This window comes from Gopherus evgoodei, chromosome 5 (assembly GCF_007399415.2).
Source record: "Gopherus evgoodei ecotype Sinaloan lineage chromosome 5, rGopEvg1_v1.p, whole genome shotgun sequence".
Lineage (NCBI taxonomy): Eukaryota > Metazoa > Chordata > Testudines > Testudinidae > Gopherus > Gopherus evgoodei.
Window position 1 is genome coordinate 14,690,445 of NC_044326.1, and position 20,909 is coordinate 14,711,353.

The 20,909-nt window shown below is 43.7% G+C and overlaps 2 pseudogenes; one reads left to right on the top strand and one right to left on the bottom strand.

Annotated features, from left to right (window-relative positions):
* Positions 1-379: 379 nt before the first annotated feature.
* LOC115651993 lies at positions 380-1,495 on the bottom strand (annotated as a pseudogene).
* A 14,933-nt stretch (positions 1,496-16,428) lies between these two features.
* LOC115651994 lies at positions 16,429-20,375 on the top strand (annotated as a pseudogene).
* The last annotated feature ends 534 nt before the right edge of the window (positions 20,376-20,909 follow it).

A 20,909-nucleotide genomic window follows, 5' to 3' on the forward strand; every position in this document is an offset into this window, starting at 1 on the left:
GCGCTTTGAAATTCCAAATGTAGCCATACCCTTATTAGGCTCTTCCATCTTTAATCAACAGGTGAGTTTGAATGGCCCATCCGCTTTTATACGATGGCTGTGCAATACTCTTAGCCAAAAGTTTAGGGCTAATGTTTCAAAAGTGCATTGTTCTCCCTCCCTAAGTAAGGAGGAACTTCTGTTTTAGGGCACAGGAGGATGGGCAATGTTGCACCCTTACTATTGTCTTATTTGTACATCTTACGCTTTCCTGAGTCAGTACTCTTACCGAATGAAAACCCAAACCAAAACAAGTTATGTGATAAAAAGGTGATGAAGTTAAACAAGTGATTAATGCTTTTCTCTATGTTTTAACAGCATAAAATGAAAAAATTGTATCCTAAAAAGCCATACATTGACTTTGCCTGACTGCGTTGGGCTGAATAGGCGAATCTCTGGCCATGCTGTCTTCACTAGACAGACACAAACAAGACGAAAGAAAACCCGCTGCATTTCTTTGCTGGCCATACTGTAAATGTTGATATTCAGGGCAGAATTAACAACCACCAAGGCAACAGACCAGTCAGCCTTACATAAAACTGTGCATACTTTTACTTTGCAGGCTATGTGTATAAGGCACAAAATAAACGATGAAATCAACGGGCAATAAATGTCCTAAGCAGTGTCCTAGATCTCTTTGCGTTTTTATGCTTAGGGACATTATGTTTACTGGACTTTACCAATGTAAAAATATGTGCATAAAGGGAAACCAAAATAAGCCAACTTGTACCAATAAGAAGGAAGCCCCTGTACTTTTTATTTGCATCATGAGGCCTCCTTTTAATCATAGTCAAACACCTCTTGATGGCTGTGACTAACAAACTAAATGTGGAAGCCTCTAGGGCCACAAACATACTGCCTTCCCTAATAACCATTTGTCAACAACAAAAAGCATATGGATGCTCTGTTCCTCTGACAAGGACCCTTGTGTGCTTATGCATGAGGAATATAGGCAGTGGGGTGCCTGGGCCCTGGACCCCTCTTAACTCATACCCTCTTTCACTTCAGCTGTTGTGATGGAGTAAGGAGTATTAACCTTGTAATGTTGCGTGGGAGTTTTAATAGTATACTGTCTTCTGCTAACGTGGGGCTTGCCTCCGTTTCCCTGGGGTACTGCACCAAAATTAGATGGTGATGAGAAATAAGGGAGTGACTTCACTGTGGGATGATACTTGACATCCAACAGGTAAATGATGGTAGCTGCCCTTCATAACCTGAGCCCAGGAGGGAGTTGGGGCCAGGTGACACCATCTGTCCGGGAAACTGGACAACGGCTGGAGGAGGGGCTGGAGTGTGTGGGGCTTGGTGAGGCAGCAGGAAGGGGTTTCAGTTTGGAGCTGGCTGGAGAGGTGGGGGTGGAGGTTCAGAACCTCGGTCTGGGCTCTCCACCTCCCAAGAGGGACTTGACTGAGGGGTCCTGTTTTCTGTACCTACAAGCTCTGTTTTAGACTGTGTTGCTGTTGACTAACAAACCTTCTGTTTTACTGGCTGACTGAGAGACATGGTGAATTGCAGGAAGTAGGGGGTGCAGGGCCTTGACCCCCCACACTCTGTGACAGATGTGCCTTTTAATTTCTCCCCAGGCCCTCTGCATTAGGGCTTCATTCATCAAGACACCTCTGTTTTCAGTAATTTCTTAGGTCTCTTGTCTTCTGGCTTGTATTATTTAATACTGTAACGCATTTAGGGTTATAGCTTGTATAAACGTAAATTGTCAAGTGTTACATAAAAATGAAAAATTAATTCTCTAAGGTCTCTAGACAATGTAATAAAAATAAAAATGTAATTGTTGTTTTGCAGGTTCTGCTACAAAATAACTCCAAGCATGTTAACCCCCAATGCTTTTGTTAATCTTATTTATTATTCCTCATAGTCCATTGTATGGGCAAGATAATGCCTTATAAAGAGGGAAACTGTTCCTGTATGATAAACACTTGTCCATGCTAAAGCATGACAACTAACAACCACCAACAAAACTGTTTCACTAAAAAAGATTTGTCAGTTAAGAATATTCCTTTAAAATCCAGGACAGCTCTTGTCCTCTATGTCCCACCTGACGCGCTAAAATTTTAAAATATTTAAAAAAAACCAAAACCACACTTACTACGATTAAAAACTGTATGTTTAACAAAAGAGCATGGAGAAGCTGACAGTTTTAAGTTTGGAAAAAGGCAAGAAGTGGAGGGGTGGGTGTGACTTTATTGATATAAACTGGGATCATATAGAACATGGTTGCAACAAAGGTTCTATAATGGCACCAAATCTTATGTAAAGGGGGTCATATAAGGTGTCTAAGACCAGGTTATAGGATGCTGGTTATGATTATGTGGTCTATATGTATGTATCATTTTGTAGTTGAATTTATGAGTATTAGCTCTATACTGTCTGTATTTCAACTTTGTGCTATGCTTCTGGGAGACATCCCAGAAAAGTTGGTGTTAGCTCTGCCTAGCCTGCTTGATGGCCCATTAAGGACCATCAGCTCACAATTGACCCATTGAGAGGAGGCAAATACGCCTTGTAACTCAGCAGGATGTGCAGGAACTTGCCCATGTGACTGCAGACTCCATTTTGCTGTAATTTTCCACAGTGAGAACAAAGAAGTGTTCTTACCCCTGAAAGAGCCTATATAAGGCTAATGCCTCACCTCCATCTTGTCTTCAATCCTGCTTCTTACCTTTGGAGGGACTTTGCTGCAACCTGAAGCTCTGAACAAAGGACTGAATGACCCATCCCCACTGTGGATGTACTCCAGAGATTGGATTTGAACCTGCAGTTTACTCCATCACTGCTACAAGCCTAAACTAAGAACTTTGCCATTACTGTATGTAATTGATTCCATTTAACCAATTCTAGCTCTCATCTCTATCTTTTTCCTTGTATGAATAAACCTTTAGATTTTAGATTCTAAAGGATTGGCAACAGCGTGATTTGTGGGTAAGATCTCATGAGTATATTGACCTGGGTCTGGGGCTTGATTCTTTGGGATTGAGAGAACCTTTTGCTTTTATTGGGGTGTTGGTTTTCATAACCATTCATCTCCAGGAAGAGTGGCACTGGTGGTGATACTGGAAGACTGGAGTGTCTAAGGAAATTGCTTGTGTGACTTGTGGTTAGCCAGTGGGGCGAAACCAAAGTCCTCTTTGTCTGGCTGGTTTGGTTTCCCTTAGTGGTGGAAAAACCCCAGCCTTGGGCTGTAACTGCCCTGTTTAAGCGATTTGTCCTGAATTGGCATTCTCAGTGGGATCCTGCCAGAACCGCATCATCACAGTGGGTAAGGGGAGTTGTTTCGTCTGATAACCGTATCAGAGGCTACACACTTACCTATAAACTTCATGCAGCCATAAAGCTATGGCTTTTGTTGTGTGCGTATGTGTGTGTTTTAATTATTGTTAAACCCATCCATTATGAGGTTTTAATGTATTATGGATTTCAAAGTTTTCTTCACAATTTACAGATAGAGCAGTTTTTGTTGGGCTATTATTTTGTGTTCTGGGCAATTCATTTAGTCAAAACATTAAATAGTGTTGGTTTGCTTTTTAAAGAGCTCCTTTAAACATTTAACAAGCTATAACATGCCTTTTGACATTTTAAAAAAATATCAAACCCTTCTTTACATGCAGGTTTTGTATACCATTGCTGTTCTCAGGAACTTATTTTTTCACAATTTACATTCCTGTAAACTATTTTTACAGGGTGTTTCTTACTATGCAAGTCATTTAGACAAAACATTATAAAATTTTAGTTTGCTTTCTTGCAGAGATAAATAATCTTAGCACTCTTTTAAAATGTAAAAACATGCTTGCATTATTTTTAAAATGCACGAGAGTGTAGCTTTCAAACACTTTATTTATTTAATTGTAATCCTGTGCTTAAAAATTCTTTTGCTGAAAAAGAAAGGTTTTTTTGTTGGTTGTCGGGTGGGGGGAAGGAGAGGAAGAGATGTTTCTTTTCTAAAGTTGCTGGATTCTTTGGCAAAAGACTTTGCTTCTGCACAATTTACAAATGTCAATTTTATTTCACTAACCCTAAAACATGAATTTTGGTTATTTTACCTTTAAAAGTCACAAAACTGTTTCAATGCTGTTTCAAAAGTTTATTTGTTATAACTTTTTTAAAAAGTCAAAATCTTGTCCCTGGTGAAAAGGATAATTTAGCTCCTTTAGTCTTTAAGTCTTTAGAACAGTTTGGGATTGTTTGTGCCTCCTGGCAAAACTGTAAAAAGCACTATTTCTGCAAAGTAGCCCTTGTTTACAGAAAATATTACTGAGGTATAAAGTTTCAGTTCTAATACAGGGGGCAGGATGGGGGAGCATACTGCTTGCAAACTGCTGAACTCCCTTTGAAATAGCATAATGATGGGTTCTAAACATACATTACTTTAAATAAATGGAATGAGAGAAATTGAGATAAAGTTTAGACATATCATGGTAGATTGGGCACAGAGACTATTACCAGTAGCTCTTCAGACAGAGAGGTCTGGGAGGGAGAAGACCTTGCTGAAGTGGGGCAAAATATGGGTTAAAAAAGAGATTACCCTCTATAGAACTATCCCCCTAATCCTGTCTATGGGGGAGGAGGGGTGTGACAAGGTAGACTAGGCTCAGAGGCCCCCTGCTGGAGGCTTCAGGGTCCTGCCACACCTATCCCAGGAAAGGAGCAGTGGAGCTAAGTCTTCCAAGTGGCCTAGAGAGAGACTGTACAGGAAGCAGCCAATCATAGGGAGGCTGCAAGGCACTAGCCAATCAAAGGATTGCAGGCTAATATAAAAGGCTCTGTAGTGTACCCTAGAGTCAGTTCCTTGCTGGAGTCAATGGAGTGCAGATGGTGCTCCTGGCTGGCCAAAGGGAACTGCAGCAACATGGACAGTTCAGTGCTGGCAAAGACCATGGGAGCAAAAAAGAGCTCCTGTCTGGGTGTTGGGCCTGAACACAGAAGAGCCATGATATACGGGTGAAGTTTTGGTAAAGGCTGGGGCTGCAGGAAAGTGGCTCAGGGAATTGAAAGCAGTTTAATTAAAGGGACATGGTGAAGTGTGGCTGTTACTCTTAGGGTCCCTGGGCTGGGACCTGGAATGGTGGGTGAGCCCGGGTCCACCACACCCTCATAGGCCACTGGGGAAGTGGCCTACAATTGGACAGTGATAACCCCCCAAAGGGGGACCTGAACTGTTAAGAGGCCCAGCTGGGGCAAAAGCAGACCAGAGTGGGTGAAGAATTTGCAGGGAGGAAGCCTTATGAGCACGGCCCCCTACTAGGGTTGTGAGCGCTGAAACACGTTATTGGACTAGAACCCCAGAAGGGGTCTATTTGAGTTGTGTTCCATACAGATGGTGTGTGACTTGGCCAGGGAGCTGAATCACTAGAAACAACCAGAGAAACTGCCAGAATGGGGTCACCATAAACTGAGAAGTGCAGACACAGCTGACCTCGTGAGAGGTGGGAGCCTTGCCATTACAACATCTTAAATATGACTATCTTTGGTATTATAATGGCCCTCATCATCAGAGTATCTGAGCACTTCACATGCATTAATGCATTTTATCGTCACAATATCTGTGTGAAATAGGGAAATATTATCTCTATTTTACCAATGGGGAATCGACAGGGGCGCCATTTCAGATTTTGATGTGTGTGGGAAGCAACTTTAACCATGATTCCGTGGGCTACTTAGGTACCTGAAAACTCCAGGGTTTTTTTGGCAGATAATTTATAAATTACCTGACAGGAGCACTGTATATAGTTCCTATATTAAAAAAGAGAAATAAATGTTAGCTGTGTCTCAGCTCTAGTACATATGCTCACATCTTGTATCAAGTCACTGAAGGGACACAAGCTAAGTTTAAAATTTTAATATATATTCTTACTTTGTTACTAACTCTTGAATAAAACAGTTGAAACAATTCTAGAAAAATCTAGATTACTTTCTATCATTTTTTTGCAGTTCACCAACCTTGGAATAGATCATTTTAACTTCGGAAACATCCTACTAGGGCAAGGCCCCATGAGTTTATACTGCACCTGTCTGCAGCTCTAGAGGTGTTGCCTCACTAGAAATAATAGACTAGAACAGTGGTCCCCAACCTTTTTTGTCTGGTGGGCACCAGACGATGAGCCACGGAGGACTGTGGTGGTAGACAAGCATCTGCTGAAATTCCGCCAACAAGTGGCAATGTCAATAGGTGTTGCCACCGAAATTCTACTGACAAGCAGCAGCATCCAGAGGCATCACTATCAAAATACTGCCAAAAATTGGTGGCATTTTGGCAGCGACGCCTCTGGATGACACAGCTTGTCGGCAGCATTTCGGCAGATGCTCTTCCACCGGCCAGTATGCGGACGCACTTAGATGTCCCGGTGGGCACAATGGCTCCTGTGGGCACTGAATTGGGGACCCCTGGACTAGAAACTGACCTTAAACAGAAGTGAAGCTGACACTTCCAAGTCACTTCTGTTTAAAGGCTAGTTATTTTCCAAAAGGCTCTTAAACACAACACTACAGTGATTGAGTTGCAGTTCTCACAGGAGAATATTTAAAATCAAACACCAAGAAAATTCCACATTTTGAAGTTGAGACAAAAACTGAAACTTCTGATGTAGAACAGGGCACTGCAGGTGGGAAAGGAAAATAAACAGGCACAGGAGCTTTGGGCAGCTCTTCCTCTTGAAAGAAAGCTGGAGGGTCTTCTAGTCCTTAATTCAGTAAAACTTTTATTGCCATCGGTGCCTCCACTCATAGATATTAACATATGCTTAATAACTATACACTTCATACTTAAATATCTGAACCATCTTATCCAGGGCTACACATTTTATACACATTGGCTCAGGAACTACATTTTTTGACATTCTGAACAGTGCTGGGCACACAGATGGTACCCAGTGAATAATATAAATCATGATCATAAACAGTGACTTTATGGACTCTGTGGAGGCAATTTCTCTTCTTTGTTCTGGAGTTGAGCTGAAACTCTAAGAATTTGAGGCATAAACCCATCTGATACTCATGACACTTTCTCATTCCTTCCTTTTCTCAAACAAAAAATGACCAAACAAAATGGTTTTCAGTTAAAATGTAAAATTGCACAGCAGCCATTGCTCTACAACTAGGGCAGAACCTGCCACCCCTTGCAGGTTAAGTGGTCTGCTCTCATCCGACTCTCATTCTCTGTCCTTCCTGGCCTCTGTGCTGATTTTCATGCTGTCAACCACGACAGCCAGCCCAACCCACTAGGACTGCTTGCTGGAATCTCAGCGAACTGTCCGCCTTGGTTTTGCTCCCATTTGTCAGTCTTTTTTTTTTTTTTTCCAGCAGAGAGAGAGAGAGGCTGGTGCCATGGACAGGGAGCTAGCCCTGAGAGACCTGGGTTCTACTCCCCACCATGGATTTCCTGTATGACCTCAGCAGGGCTGGCTCTAGCCATTTCGCCACCCCAAGCACGGCGGCACACCATGGGGGGCGCTCTGCCGCTCGCCAGTCCCACGGCTCCAGTGGATCTCCCACAGACGTGGCTGTGGAAGGTCCACTGGTCCCGTGGCTCCGGTGGACCTCCCGCAGGCGTGCCTGCGGCTGCTCCACCAGAGCCGCGGGACCAGTGGACCCTTCACAGGCACGCCTGCGGGAGATCCACTGGAGCCGCCTGCCACCCTCCTGGCAAGTGGCAGAGCGCCTCCCGCGGCATGCTGCCCCAAGCATGCGCTTAGCGTGCTGGGGCCTGGAGCCGGCCCTGGACCTCAGGCCAGTGCCTTAGGGATAGAGTTTCAAAACTTTTTAGGCACCCAAAGATGCAGCTAGGATCTAGTGGGATTTACAAAGCACCTAAACTTCTAAGCGCTCTTGAAAATCCTTTCTAACTGAACAAAACCCGAACACCCTTGCCCCACCCCTTCTCTGAGGCCCTGCCCCACTCACTTCATTCCCCCTCCGTCTGTTGCTCGCTCTCCCCGATCCTCACTCACTTGTTCATTTTCCACCAGGTGTTCCGGTTACTACTTCCAGATGCCTAGATCCCTAGACATCTAAATACCTTTGAAAATTTAGCTGTTAGTCTCTCTGTGCCTCAGTGCCCCATCTGTACAATGTGGACAACAACACTCCTCTACCTCACTGAGGGGCTGTTAGGAGCAATAGGTTAGATATTGTGAGGGGCTCAGATACTCTGGTGATGGGGTCACATAAGTACCACAGGTAGAGTGGGAACTTCTCTGTACCACTCCTAGCCCTTTCCTGGGTTTTGGCCCCTTCTTTTCACCTTTGTCCCCAAATCTCCCCCTTTTCTGAATGTAACTTTGGCTCAGAGGGCCTAGCTGTATTTTTTCTGAGCTCCCTGTGTTCTCTCTAAAACAACCCTTGCTTGCTTCCTCCTTCCCTGGCCTAGTTTTACAGGCTAGACTTCCAGATTTTTCATGGTGTCACCTTCAGCCCCCAACTAAATTCTCTCCAGAGCATCATCAAGGATCTACAACCTGTCCTGAAGGATGATCCCTCACTCTCACAGACCTTGGGAGACAGGCCAGTTTTTGCTTACAGATAGCCCTCCAACCTGAAGCAATACTCACCAGCAACTACGCACCACAAAACAGAAACACTAACCCTAACCCTAACCTATCCCTGCAACAAATGCTGTTGCCAATTCTGTCCACATATCTATTCAAGGGACATCATCATAGGACTTAACCACATCAGCCATGCCATCAGGGGCTCGTTCACCTGCACATCTACCAATGTGGTATATGCCATCATGTGCCAGCAATGCCCCTCTGCCATGTACATTGGCCAAACCAGACAGTCTCTATTCAAAAGAATAAATGGACACAAATCAGATGTCAAGAATTATAACATTCAAAAACCACTTGGAGAACTCTTCAGCCTCCCTGGACAATCAATAACAGACTTAAAAGTGGCAATTGTTCAACAAAAAAACCTTCAAAAATAGACTTCAATGAGAAACTGCAGAACTGGAATTAATTTGAAAACTGGACACCATCAAATTAGGCCTGAATAGAGACTGGGAGTGGCTGGGTCACTACAAGAACTAAAAACTAATTTCCCCATGCTAATTTCCCTCCTACTGTTACTCACACCTTCTTGTCAACTGTTTGAAATGGGCCACCCTGATTACCACTACAAAAGTGATTTTTTCCTCCTGTTGGTAATAGCTCACTTTAATTGAATTGTCTCATTAGAATTGGTAAGGCAACTCCCATCTTTTCATGTACTATGTATATATAGCTTCCTCCTGTATTTTCCACTCCATGCATCTGATGAAGTGGGTTTTAGCCCACAAAAGCTTATGCTCAGATAAATTTGTTAGTCTCTAAGGTGTCACAAGTACTCCTCCTTGTTTTTGCTGATACAGACTAACACGGCTACAACTCTGAAACCTGTCACCATGCAGTTTAAAATAACTGATACTAGCATAGAACCTGCTATGAAGCCAAAGCATCTTTGAGCATCAGTCTCTGTATTACGGCATTGAATCACTTTAGTACTGCAGGGCAAATAGCTTTAATGAGGCGAGGAAGGATGTGGCTTACAACAGTAGGAGTGTGCCGTGCTCAGTTTGGGTTGCATGTAAATAGGCTTCTATAAAGCTTTTATTAAACTAGCTCATGTCTTGTCAGCTCCCTGAAGGAATAGTTCAGAAATAACTCATGTGGTAGCTGTGGCTGGCTGCTTTAAAGATAATCAATGGCTCTTGTTCATTGTAGACCTCTTATATTATTTGCGGTTGGAGTGCGCATCCTTTATACCCAAAGTTAAGTTTTGGCTCTGAATAATGTGACGCAAAGAAAATGTACTACATGGGCCCTGAAGGTATAAAGGATTGCTGTTCTTTAGCTGTAGCTAACAAATATTACTGATATATTAAGTGACGCGTTGGAAAATTCACTGTAGGACTTGTAGCGAGGGAGGGGCATGAAGTGCAGCGAGATGATTTTTGCATTGTTCTGTGCTCTGCATTTTACTAAGAGATTGAGGTTTTTGTTTCCTGTTCTTTGTGGTTCTAGCAAAACGGTAGCGTTATAGGGGTAAAGTGAGAAAGGAAGGAAACAATGGTTTGTGAAAAATAACGTTTGCAAACTCAGACATGATACTTAGCTTGAAAAAGGAGCCGTGTTAGAAGCAGCCAAAGCAGAGATAGTTGGAGGATTTCTACAGTTTTAACTGGATTTTCCTAGCCCTGTGCTGATTGGTTATTTGCTCCAAACCACCCCACCATCCCTTGCATTCTCTCTTCACCTCACTGTCAGTCCACACCTATTCCCCCTACGTTGTTCTCCCCTGCCCTGCCCCCAATGTCCCTTCTCCCATGACCTTACTTTCCATATAGCTGATCTTCTCCTAATTAACCCCTGCCAGTCAAAACAAATTATCACACTAATATTGCTACCATCCCATTGTTTACTCTGCTTGCACGTTATCAACCTTTTCCGAACCCTCGTGTCTGTCTTGTCTATTTAGTTGCAAACTCTTTGGGGGGAGAGACTGTCTGCTACTCAGTATTTGTCCAGCACCTAGTGCAGCGGGGCCCTATTCTTGGTTGGTCCTGCTGCACTACCTTAACAAACATGATTGATAATTATGGGATTGCCCGTTTGTACAATACAGCAAGTACGATGAGCAGGATATGGGCTTCCTCAGTGAAACAGCACATCAGATACCAAATGGATGGAACTAGGATGAGAGATTGTATGGCAGGACGGAGAACCAGCAAATAATACCATAGGTGCCGGCTTCCTCCGGGCCCTGGGGGTGCTCGTCCCCCCACTCTACCCCAGGCCCCACTCCCACACCACCCCTTCTCCCAAGCCCCCTTCCTGGCCTTGCCCTTCCCACCCAGTTCCATGCCCTCCCCCAAGCATGCCCCCCTGCTCCTTCCCCCCAGTGCCTCCTGCATGCTGAGGAACAGCTGATCACAGCAGGTGGAAGGCACAGGGAGGGAGGGTAGGAGTTGATTGGTGGGGCCACCAGCAGGAGGTATTGGGGGGAGGGGAAGAGGGGGTAAGGTGGCTGCCTGTGGGTGCTAAGCACCCACTAATTGTTTTTCCATGGTTGCTCCAGGGCTGGAGCACCCACGGAGTCAGCACCTGCGGATAATACTTAGTTCTACCTCAGTGCAGGGGACTGAACTAGATGACCTCTCAAGGTCCCTTCCAGTCCTACATATCTATGATAGCTAAGAGCAGAGGTCAGTCTTAGTTTTCATTGGTAGGCTATGTATTGACCAGCCTCAAAGAGAGGCTCGTTCAGTGCTATATGGGAGACTGCTAAGTTTTTAAAGTTATTCTAAAAACTAAAACGCAGTGCTTGCAATTAGAGAGTAACCCAGAGAGATGCTGGCTCTCACCCTGGGAAAGAAAGAAAAGTGCAATTTCATGCAGAAGCATCTGTGCCTGCTTAGAATTTGAGAACCACCTCTCCACAGGCAGCACATTGTGTAACCTTGGTTGCAGGGGCTGGGTGGCAGAGCCGCAGCAGCCCGGAGCCGACCCTGGACCCAACCCCCGTGGCATGGAGCCAGCTGGCTGCTGGCCCAGGACCCCCGCCGCATGGCTGCTGTGGCCCAGACCCTGGAACGTGTGGGGCCCCTGCCATGGGGGGCAGGCTGGCTGCCTGTCCTGGTCCTCCGCTGCATGGCTACGCTGATCCCCAGAACTGACAGGGCCAGACAGCTTCCCTGGACCCCATGGGGCCAGCTGGCTACCCTGACCTGGACCCCCATCTTGCTCCCCCACTGCACAGCTGCCACAGCCCCCAGAGCTTATGGGGCCAGGCAGCTGCCCTGGGCCCCCGACCCCACATGCTGGGCGGTGGGGCAGCCTGGACCCCTCCACACCAGGCAGCCAGGAACCTGGGACTCCGGCATAGGCTAACACTCTGTACCTCAAAATAACATCCTGTGCCCCATATTCACAGCATGCCTTGTTGAAGTATCATTTGAAAACTCATGAGCTATTGAACATCATTATCCTGTTAACGTGTGTACCATCATTGTCTATGGAGTTAGGAGATTTTGCTATATGTTTGCTACTCAAACATATTATGAGTCTGGAGTAAGCCCATAGACTAGCTCCTCAGAAATAACAAAGGCTTTGCATGTCACCCAAATGTCACATACACAGAAGGTGCTAGCAAAAATTTACAATTCACTTGAGTGATGCTTCCAGTCTCATGTACACAGGAGACTGTTTTGTCTATACTCCACTAGGAGGGTGTTCCTGAAGGAGAGGAGGAGGGTATAAAATAAGAGACAATGGCTCCTTAAGCCCTGCTCCCCTCCATCTTGACATCTGGAAGCAAGAGTATTTGGAAGACAAAGAATAGCACCATTGATCTGGGGGAAGGGATGGTCCTAACTGCAAGGCTTTCTGATCAGTATGAACTGTGAACTGCCTGCAGCATCTGGTGCGGTGAGAAAGTTGCATGCTTCAAAGTTTACTTAGCTTGGCAAAGTTTAGAATTTAGATTGTTTGATGGGGCAAGGCCAGACGGCTACAGTAAAGTAGTGAGGAACAAGTATGTTAGCCCCAGGCTAAACAAATCCCTGGCATCATAGTAACCAAATGGCAGTTGCTCCAGGTTAATCAAGACACCTGGGGCCAATTAAGATCTTTCTAGAAGGCAATGGAGATAGCTACATTGATTGGGACACCTGAAGCCAATCAAGGGCTGGCTGGAACTAGTTAAAAGCCTCCCAAGTCCCAGTTAGTCAGTGAAGTGTCTGTGTGAGGAGCTGGAAGCAAGAGGTGCAAGGAGTGGGAGTATTGAGGAGTACAAGCATTATCAGACACCAGAAGGAAGGTCCTGTGGTGAGGATAAAGAAGGTGTTTGGAGGAGGCCATGGGGAAGTAGCCCAGGGAATTGTAGCTGTCATGCAGCTGTTACAGGAGGCACTATAGACAGCTGCCATCCAAAGGGCCCTGGGCTGGCACTTGGAGTAGGGGGGGGGGCCAGGTTACCCCCAAACCTCCCAACTCCTGATCAGACACAGGAGGAGCTGACCCAGACTGTGGGTTCCACAAGAGGGGAAGATCACTGAGGTGAGCAAATCTGCCAGTAAGCACAGGACCCACCAAGGTAGAGGAGGAACTTTGTCACAATTGTGATTTTTATCATTTTATTTCTTTTTGTAACCAGTTCTAACCTTTTATTCCTGTATCGCTTTATAATCACTTAAAATCTATCTTTCAGTAGTTAATAAGATTGTTTGTTTTGTTTTATGTAAACCAGTGTGTTTTTGATTGACCTGTTTGGGGAAATCTCTGCTCAGGGCTGGTGCATATTCATTTTCTTTGATAAAAATGACAGACTTATGAGCTTACATTGCTCAAGACCCGCTTGGACAGTGCAAGATGCACATTTCTAGGGTTCAAGGCTGGGGGCATTTGTAGGTGTCTCTCCATGTACAGTTCATAAGTGACTGGGAGAGTATTCCTGTAACTTTGAGTGCTAATTGCTGTGATGCAAAGCCTGGAGGGGTTGCGTTTCACTAGCAGAGCTATGTGAGACGTATCCTGAGCTACAGAGTTAAGGGAGCACAGTGGTTGCACAACCCAGATTTTACCCTGGATGATGTCTCAAGTTGCAGTGGGGGAGGTTTAGGTTGGATATTAGGAAAAACTTATTCACTCAGAGTGGTGAAGCACTGGAATGGGTTACCTAAGGAGGTGGTAGAATCTCCTTCCTTAGTGGTTTTTAAGGTCAGGCTTGACAAAGCCCTGGCCAGGATGATTTAGTTGGGGATTGGCCCTGCTTTGAGCAGGGGGTTGGACTAATGACCTCCTGAGGTCCCTTCCAACCCTGATATTCTGTGTCACAACTTCTTTCTCCATTATCCTTTGTTGCTCTTCTCCTATAACTTTTTTTCACATCAGACTTGCATTTTTGACTCTGACTTACTGCACAACTATCTCTTGTTTTCTAGTCTCCTCTATTCCATGCCTCTTCTCCACCCCCACCCCTTCTACTTTGTTCTTATTTTTATGAGCAGAGAACCCGCTGTAAATCTCCTAACTTTTGAACTGTGATAAAATGGCACCTTTGCCATTGCACTATACCAAATCTTCGTCCTTCCTCCAGACTCCAGTTTGCATTTAATAATGTACAAGAAGAGCTTGTTTCAATGAGACAAATTGAAGTTGATCCAATAAACTATATTACCTCACCCACCCTGTGTCTCTAATATCTTGGGACCAACGTGGCTACTACACTGCATACAATGAGACAAATTAGCATTTAGTTGGCAAGGGCAGATTTGGCTAAAAGCTAGTATGGCAGGGTTTTATACTAGTACGACATCTTCCTTTAAAGGAAAATTTGAGACTCCATGCCAAACACTCTTTTAAAATATGGTTATAGAGGGGCTTTTAATGACTGTGTAAACATAATGGTTCTAGATTAAGTTCAATTCAAAGTCAAATGCTGTAAATCCTGTCTTGGCACTGATGGTCAGACTTTGTCTTTCTGGCTCATTCATCGCTGACAGTAGTACGTTCTGCAATCGGGATTTGGGTGAAGAGTTTGTTACTGATGTTTGGAATGGAGCAAAATGTCCCATTGCTGTTTTGGCTGGGCACAGGTAACTTGCTTTTTAAAAATAAAATAACCGTTCTGTCAGACTGTAGTGAACACCCTCTTCTAGCTACCCACAAGGGCTGCTGTGAGGGGAACTAAGTTGCAGGACCAGGCTGACTCCTGAGATATCCCAGTTACATAAACACACCCCTCTTCCAGAACTTCACAAAAAAGGAATGTAGTTTCTGGTTTACAGATTTACACTCTCAGGGGTACTCCGTAATAGGACAGCAGTCAACACACACGCACTTTGCACAGTCTGTAAAAGTAGCAAAGAGTCCTGTGGCACCTTATAGACTAACAGACGTCTGTTAGTCTATAAGGTGCCACAGGACTCTTTGCTGCTTTTACAGATCCAGACTAACACAGCTACCCCTCTGATACTTTGCACAGTCTAACACCTTTATGCTCTGTTATACTTAACCATGTAAAGCATGGGAGAATACAGATCATATAAAACAATAAACACAAAACTCGTGTCTTTGTCTCCTGTTCTTGAACCTCCAAGGCATTCTTTGGGCTGGGATCCATGTCTCTTGGATTGTCCAGAGTCCTTGGGGCCATCTGGGTTCAGGAATGTGGGCAGGGTCAGTCTCCTCCATGAGGTTTCCACATACTGGGTGATCTCTCCCTGCTGGAGCCCCTTACCCTGCTTTGGTGACCTTGCTTTCTCCTGCCCCATTCTGTGTCTTCCTCCTGGCTCCTGTTCCTATGTATTTCTTTATTGAAACATCTCCTGGTAAATTTCCACTCCTCCTACCTTCCCTCCTCCATCCAGAGGAATCAACTAAATTGTTTTTTCTGAGACTGCAGGGTCTATTTTGTATAACCTTTGTGAGGGCTAAATACCATCATTAACCTTAATATTTCCCTGTGTTTCTGGTTGGGATGTACATGCTACAGACCCTGTCCAGCAGTGGTGGATCCCCTACATATAGGAACTCGTAATACAGCAGTTTTTCATCGACTTCACAACATCAAGCAGAATTCTTACGTTGTACAGGCATAGCCCCATTCATCACACCAGATAGTACTTGAAAGTATTCAGCAAGCAGACAAGCTTTGTGAAAAGGTACCATTTTACATAGTAACTTGTCTGACTCCATCACACTCTAATTTATTCTTAAAGGAAACTTTCACCTAAAGGATGTAAAAGTTATTGCAAATACAGTGATAACACCTGCATGGTTCTGTTCTATAAAGGATTTTTATAATACACTCATCACCCTAGTATCAGAGTACTTTCCAGTAGTAGCACCTTCACATTATTTAACACCTCTATCATATGGTGTTAGTTCTCTCAGCCTCTCTCCAGAGGGAGAAGTGGGTGTAATAGTGTGTCTTGTCTTGAAGGGTTCTTTTTTATTTATTTGTTAAACACATAGGAACAGATATATTTTATCTGAGAAGAAGCAAGGTCGAAGAAATGTGCCTTTCACCAAAATGCAAGGTAGTCAGGTTTGTGATAGGCCTTAGTTCTTGGGGGAATTTATTTCACGGGGTGGGACCACACCTCAAAACACACTCAGGACAACTCCTCAGACAGGCAGTTCCCTGTTTTAACTGACCACTTTAAAATTTCCCATAGTTGGCAGTTCAATGTGGCTGGTGGTCTTAAAAACTACATCTGCTATTTTACTGATTCCTGGAGATCTCCTGGGAAGTTGCTTCAGACAGGATTTACTGTATTTGTAATACTGTAAGGCACTGGCTGGTGTGACTGAAATTCTATATGCTTTGGTATTTCAGAGAGGACAAAAGTATGCCAAATATATGTTGTAAAGAGAATGTCAACCTTTTTGGGTGAAGAAGATGGACAGATTATTTCCTGAGAAGTACAGCACGAATATACATCCCTTTGTAAGAGAAGACCTAAAAAGGCATGAAACTGTTTATATACAGTCTCCCATTTGGATTTTGCACATACTCTGATAAACTTAAATTCAGGATCTCTTGGCACCCTACCTGAGCATGACTTGCCAGAGAAACTGAAATCAAAACACTGTAAACATTGCGTTGTTACAGGAAGTGGAGGAACACTTCACGGGTTGGAGCTAGACCATGTGCTGAATCTGATTGTTATTAACTATACGTTTCTCTTCTGTCTGTTACAAGCTAATTTAGCATTGACCTTGTTTGCAAGCAATGCTCCCTTTTACTTTTGGGGAGTAATTAATTCATTAATTTATGAAGCTACGTTTGAAAGTACTTGCATCAAAATTACTTATGTAGCTTTACATAATTAAAGTCTGACAAATCAGAAAGCAAACTAATTAGTTCAGTGAACCTTAGACACCAAATGCCACAGAACTTGGATAATAACGATAATGAGCTGCACTCACAGAGAGTGCTCAAAATACACGTGAAATTGGTGCTGTACAAATACCTCAGATAAACAGATTTTTTGACCAGTCTAATCTAGGCTCCCTGTTTTCAATAAATTTGCTTTTCTGGTAGCAAGGATTTCAGGTGAAAAGATAAGTGGATCTTCTAGTGTTAGAGGTTGTCTACACTTGCAGAGTTTTTGTGTGGTAAGTTTCACCAGTGACAGGGAACTGGTGAAAGTAAAGTGCTGGTTTGTGTATTCACTCCATTCCTTGGGTGGCGGAGTGTGTTTACATTAACAGCAGTTCTGTCGCCTATGAGAGCAGCGCTCTAGGACAGCTATCCCACAATGCAGTTCACTCCAGTCTGACAATGGAACTCCAGTCCAGGCCTTCTGGGAAATGGTGGGGGGTGATTGTGGGGTATCCTGGATCCCTGCACAGCCTCCTCTCCCCAAACACTGATCAACTCCAGTAGCTCAGCATTGCTCCAAGCTGGGGATCATTGGGTCAGTGGAACAGCCATTGTCACCAGGCCAGATAAGTGAGCACTTGTCAAGAAAACAGGAAGGGGCATTTCAAAGTTCCCTGGGCTTTAAAGGGGGAGGGGTAGATGTCTGTTTATCTGGCATCAGAGCAGCAGAGCTGCTGGCCAGAGTGGTCAGCTAGGCATGGTGTGATATCCTCCGGAGGCTAAAAGCTCTGCAAACAGGAAGAACGTGTCTTCACTTGTACATCACCGCAGAAGCATCACCAGTAAAAGCTGTACGTCTCTTGTGAGGGTGGTTTTCTTTTTGCAGTGAAACTTTGGAGTTTCACTGCAAAAAGTCATTGGCAAGTGTAGACACTTCCATGGTTTTTGCACAAAAAAGGGCCTCTTAGAGAGCATTCTGTTTCAGAGTTGGGATATATGACTTCATTTACAACACGCCTGCCTCTCACTGGCACATTCTGGAAGCTTACATCATTTCACAGATGCATAATAGACAATAAAAATATCACACCTTGATCGATGGGTCCTTCAGCCCTTGTGTAGATTGTGCCGATCACAACACAACTTCCATTCTTCTCGTATCCTGACCTTCCTTCTCCATGTGCAGACATGTCTTTTCATGATAAAATCTTCCCATCTCTTTGGAAGTCAGCGCCTGAGTGGTCATTTCAGTTCCTGTGGATACCACTTGGCGACAGCGTCCGTCCATCAATTCTCAGTGAGCCTCGCTATATGTCCGGCCTATCACATTTTACTATGCCTGCTCTCAACAACCACATCCTGCACTCCACTCTACTGTCTAATCAATTCATTGGTGACTCGGTTGAGGATTGAAATTCCCAGAATTCTTCTTTCCATCGCCCTCTCTGTGACAGACAGTTATTGCTCCGCTGTATTTGTCAGTGTCCATGTTTCACTGCTGTACAGCATTGCTGGCAATACTGTTGAGTTAAAGAGGCTGGCATGTGTTGCCTTGTTGATTTTTTCCTTGGAGGACATCCTTGATAGAATTGAATGTACACCAACTTGCTTGACTTCTTTGTGAGAGTCCACCTTCCTGATTGTGGTGCATGTTAATTTCTTTGCCCAAATAAACTTCTTCTGTTTGTTCTCCCCTGATTGTTGTTTGGACTTTTGGCAAGGTATCAGACCACAAGAATTTTGTTTTGGAGTGGTTAATTTCAGTCTAACTTGGCTGCTTTTTGCGTTGAGTTCTCGCAGCATTTCCTGTAGTTTGACAGTATTTTTGGCAATCTACACAATATCATCTGTGAATCTGAGATGGTTTAACTGCTCTCTGTTGATGATGATTCCACCTTTCCAGTTCATCCACCCCATTACCATTTTGAGGCAGGCTGTGAAGAGTTTTAGTGAAAACTGTGTCTCCTTATTTCACACTTTTCTAAACTGAGATGCGAAGAGGAATATCAAATAAAATTATGTCTGTAGTGCAGTCAGAATTTGCTTTCTTTAATAGTTTCACCAATACTTTAACAGACCAACGAGCATGTTCTCCCAGTCCTTGTCAGTGAAGTTCAACATTCAGTTTACCAAATGAAGGAAAGAAAAGCCCCAGGTGAAGATGAACTGACAATCGAAATGGTAAGAGCTGGAGGCAAGACCTCTGAGAAACCCTTGCTCAGGTTTAGCAGTTACTTGGAAATGTAGACGACACCATCTAGCTGGAAGGAGTCCAACACCATTCTGCTGTACAAGAAGGGCGATCATGAAGATCTAAAGCACGATCGTCCAATATACCTGCTCTCACATGTTTACAAGCTGTTCACGAAAATAATAAACCGAGTCGCACAGAGTCTGGCCGAGGAGCAGTCGAGAGAGCATGCAGGCTTTCGAAAGAATTTCAGCACAATGGACCATAATTTCACTCTAAACCAGCTATTGGAATGCTCAAGGGAATACAAATTCCCTTTATGTATTGCCTTTGACAATGAAAAAGCGGTTGACAGAGTAGAGGTCAATGCAGTGTTAAAAGCTCTTGCAGAGCAGAGAGTCGACACAATAAAAATATAATAAGTAAAAGAACCCAGTTAAGATGTTCTAACTCAAAATATAGATAAGGTTTGGGAGTGGTGGGGTGGAGGAATAATAATGTAGGCTCAACAGAGGCCATACTAAACACTCATTGAAATTAAAAGGTGACAAGTGCTATGTAAAAAATGCTCATTTTAATGACAAATAACTCTTTACTACTTGTTACTTTTGTTAGCCTTGCAGAGCCAGTAGAGTTGGATGCTACTTTTCTTGTCTTCAGTACAATCACTTCCTAAATTCCAATCCATTAGAACTGTGCAAACTCATTGAGGACATTGGAGTTCATCAGGGGTCATTGCAGAGATAATTTTGACCTGAAGAGCCTTTTATTACTGGTGATGATGTGCAGGAAGTTTGCTGTTTACCTCTTGGAGACCTAGTTTAGTCAGCAGGGCACAATACACATGAACCCTACAAACCAATTTGTACAACTGCTTTTCAGAGCAAGGCTGCTCTTTGAAGTCTGTTCTTGTGCCTGTTAATCTAGAAATAGAATTGCTTGCCTCTCAAACACGATGGAAGGCTGAATTTGGGGGATTAGAAATGTGGGTTACCAGGAGAGTCATTTATTGATTTATCTGAGCACAATACAAGTTTGTGAGCCAAATACAGCTCATTACTTCAATATTCAAAGTCATTTGTGTGGCATTTTAATGAAACTGGGTACCAGGCCTAGTAGATGTGTTTTGTCTCTCTCTCTCTCTCTTTTTAAGATTAAGTGATGCAGCAGTTCAGGGGTGCACAGACATGCTGGTAAGAAAACTACCATACAGCTGTCCCATCCAGAGGGAGTCCCATGCTCTGAATGTGAATATTATCCCGACAGTTTGTTTGTTTGTTGCTGTTTTTATTTAAAAGTATTGATTTCAACTGGATTCAAGGAATGGTAAAAAAAAAAAAATGAAGCCCTCGTAGGTAATGACAGGAGACTTATCACGTGCCTGTCTTAGTTTTCTGACTCATGCGAAACTGACTTTCTAATCCAATATCTATTGTTTACTGTGTTGCAGTTTTCACAAGCAATCTGTGTTGCAGTACTTCTAGCTACCGTCCTCAATAATAATAATATTGTGCACTCATATACTATATACTGCCTTTTGTCCACGCATTTCGGTGCTTTACACGCACTAACCATCACAACACCCTGTGAGTTTAATAACACAATTCATTTTGCTTTTGGTTTATGTGACTTGCTTGAGGCTGAAGAGCCAGAAATAAAAACGAGATTTCCTGACCACCAGTCCCCGCTTTAATCACTAAACTACATAACATGAAGATAGATGGTTGTGGTGACGGTTAGCTGATGCTGATTAGTGCATTTCAAATTCTAGATGAAGATTAACAAACTACTTAGTGACTCTAACAATCCATTATCTTCAAGCAACACCAGAAGTATTTTATGTTTGCATAGTCTCTCAATTTTT